This window comes from Microcebus murinus, chromosome 2 (assembly GCF_040939455.1).
Source record: "Microcebus murinus isolate Inina chromosome 2, M.murinus_Inina_mat1.0, whole genome shotgun sequence".
Taxonomy (NCBI): Eukaryota; Metazoa; Chordata; class Mammalia; order Primates; family Cheirogaleidae; genus Microcebus; species Microcebus murinus.
This window is the reverse complement of record NC_134105.1, coordinates 94,422,144-94,425,643: the sequence shown is the minus strand read 5'-3', so window position 1 is coordinate 94,425,643 and position 3,500 is coordinate 94,422,144. Positions and strand designations below refer to the sequence as shown.

At 46.5% G+C, this 3,500-nt stretch overlaps 1 pseudogene; it reads left to right on the top strand.

Annotated features, from left to right (window-relative positions):
* Window positions 1-87, top strand: LOC142869733 (uncharacterized; annotated as a pseudogene).
* The last annotated feature ends 3,413 nt before the right edge of the window (window positions 88-3,500 follow it).

Here is a 3,500-nt window from a genome sequence, read left to right as displayed (position 1 = left end):
AGTACTGAAATTGGAACAATACAGAGAAGATTAGCATGGCCTCTGTGCAAGGATGACATGCAAATTCATGAAGCATTCTATATTTTTTTAAATAAAAATTTAAAAAAGGGAAAAGAAGATAGAGAAAAGATTTGGTGTTCCATCAGGAAGGCCTAGAAAAATCGGGATACCGCCGTTGACCTGTGGGCTGGGTAAGGACAAAGTGTGTGTGTGTGGGTGGGGGGGTGTTTGGCAGGCAGCCAGCAGGGCCTGCCCAGTTCCCATCTTCATCTTCCCAAGGAGTCTCCTCCCCACCCCCCAAGCATGGTTAGGTTCCTCCTGTGCTTTTTTTTTTTTTTTTTTTTTTATCATACTGGGGGGCTTTTCCTATTCTGACACTTATCACACGTCGTCTTAACACCTGCTCATCTCATTCTTCCCCTCCAGACTGTGAGTAACGGAGTGGGCCTGTGTGTTGGTTTTGCTCCATACTGTGTCCCCAGTGTGGGGCATGGTCTACCACACTGGGTGCGCTCTGTGAAATTCATTTAATGGAAAACAATAGATGATGTTTGTTGGGTATTATCTCATTTTATTCTCATAGCAAGTCTATGAAGTAGGAAATAGTGCATTGCCTATTTGATCAATAAGGAAATGGATTCTCAGAGCGGTTAAGAAACTTGGTTAAAGTGACACAGCAAAAGTGTGGCAGAGCCAGAATGCAGACAGACCAGCTGCTGTTAGAACCAGTATCCTCAATCGCTGCACAGAACTGTCTTGAAGGAGGGATCAAGGCCAGTGGTGTTGACGAAAGAAGCTGACACACCTAAGGCACTTTGACAGCATCATCAGATACTCCCAAACCAAGAGCTAAATGTGGTGGTACAGGCTCTGGGCCCCTCGTGGTTGAGAAGGGCAGGGAGTGAACAGGGACAGGGAACAGGAACAGAGAGACAGGGAACAAAGGATAAGAGATTGATAGAAACAGCTGCAGGGGGCCAGCAGGTGAGTGTGGCTGAATCTGAAAACATCTTCCCTAAATTGTTATGGGGCTGAGGCCCAGCTCTCCACCATGGGGGATTCTCTTCCCCTTCTAGGCAGTTTTCATCAATGGTTCACAACTGGGCATGACTTTGCCCTCCAGTGGACATTTGGCAATGTCTGGAGACACTTTTTGTTGTTATAACTGGAGGGGGAAGAGTGACTAATGGCATCTAATGGGTAGAGGCCGGGAATGCTATTAAACATGCCACAATGCACAATGCCCAGATGGCACCCCAAAACAAAGAATTGCCCAACCCAAATGTTAACAGTGGAAGGTTGAGAAACCCTGCTGTAAACCTATCAATCATTCTTAACTTGCAAGATAGTGCTGACCATTCACACACTCTGCTTCTTACAGTCCTCCTCTCCCAGCTTCCGGAATTTTGAAATACAAGGACTTGGCAAAAACAGGATATTGTCAAGAGAAGCCTGAGTGCTGGCCGGGCCTGGGGAGTCTCACGTGGTGGCATTTCCTTTGCTGGCTGATTACAGTCCAGGGCCGTTGCACCATCCTGCCTCTCCACCCTCCCGCGCCTAGTCCCAGTCGTGTGCTGGTTAATGTTTAACAACTGGCTCTCCGTGAAAACAAGCCCTGGTTTGTAGCATTTGACAACTTCCATGGTGTAACTATTCCAACGTTGGCCAATTTCAAGTTACTGATGTGACGTCAACTGGATTGCAAAATTCATGAGAATTTAACAAATGAGCTGGTATAGCCAGTTCCTGCGTTCCCACCTTCTCATATTTCATATTCTCTCTGAAGCCACCCAAATACTTACCTACTGAATGGCTTAACACAATCAAAGCTGACTGCTCACCCAGTAGTCCAGCATGGATACTCCTGACACAGTGGCTGTCCCGCATGGCCTCCTCCAAGCAGCAACTTAGGACCCAGGCTCCTGCAGTCCTGTTACTTACTTACCTTCCTCTGGGCCAGTGGTTCTCAAACTTCAGTGTGCATCAGAATCACCTGGAGAGCTTAAAATGCAATTCTCCAGAGTTTCTGACTGAGTAGAGCTGGATGGGGCCTGAGAATGTGCATTTTCTAACAAGTTCCCAGACATTGTTGATATTGCTAGTTGGGAGGACACCTTTTGAGAGCCACTGCTCTAAAGCGATGGTTCTTAAACTTGGTGGCACATTGGAGTCATTTGGGGAGCTTTAATAAATCCTGATGCCTAGGTCCCGCTTCCAGTGGTTCTGATTTAACGGGTCTAGGATGTGTCCTGGGCACGGGGATGTTCAAAGCTCCATGTGTGATTTCAGCGTGCAGCCAAGGATGACAGCCACTGCTTTAGGGCCTTACTGTTTCCTCCCCCATTCAGTGGTGGATGCAGACAGACACTGATTTTATGTGGAAGGGTTTATAAGCCAGGCCTGGAAGGGATGTATATGTCAGGTCAGGCCACATTCCGTCTCTGAGAATAGTCACATGGCTGCACCTCCATGGGGAGGGTGGGAAATGTGGTCATGCTGGGTGCTCAGGAAGAAAAGGGTGTTGGGCTCATTGAACAACTAGTGAGTTGCTGCTGATACCTACCTACTAACTACCGCTTTGGACTAAGTATACCTAGCTGCCTGCCCAAGCGTATGGACTCACAAGAATCCGTGAGCTTATGTTAGTTGTGTGGGAGTCTCTGGCTTTCGGGTATGTTTTTACTCCAGTGGCAACATAGGGTGCTTTTATGTCCCTAAAAAGGGACAGCTTGATGTGGTAGAAAGACTCAAGGCTTGCAGATCTGTTGTCAAACATTTTCTCAACCACCTTTTATACGTTAATTTTTTCTTTTTTCACAGGTCACTGTGGATGTACAATCAGCCACCTTTTATAAGTTACTAACTTCTTTAAGCCTCAGTTTCCCTCTCTGCTAAGTGGGAATAGTATCTACCTCTAGCTACTTCATAGCATTAAACGAAATGAATATGAAGCCCCAGCAACAGCACGTGTTCAGTGAATGCTGGTTCCCCTTCCCTTAGAAAACACTGTCCTGCTGGCACCAGTGAACAGGGAACTGGAATGGGGGACCCGCGAGGTCTCCGGGCTACCCTCTTGGCAAACGCACGTGGGATGAAGAGCTGCCTCTGCGCGGTTTGCTGTCTATCCTCTGGGAGAGAGCCTGCACCCAGAAGACTCTCATTGTAGTAAGGATACCAGTATGTTTCTGAGACAATATTTAGTTGGCAATAATGTCCTTATAATTAAGGACATTATTCTGTCACTTTAGGAACACTTTAAAAACTTGAAACTCGTTTTAAATGGAATGATTATTTATGCTACAGAAAGATTGTTCACGTTACCGAACAGCCTCAGAGATGGACTATTCTCAGAGGTGGGATGTGACCTGACCTGACACATACATCCCTTCCAGGCCTGGCTTATAAACCCTTCCACATAAAATCAGTGTCTTTCTATAGTGTCTTTCTAAACAGTTCAGCTTTCCTAGGCGCGAATCTCCTATACTGCGTCAGGATTCCAA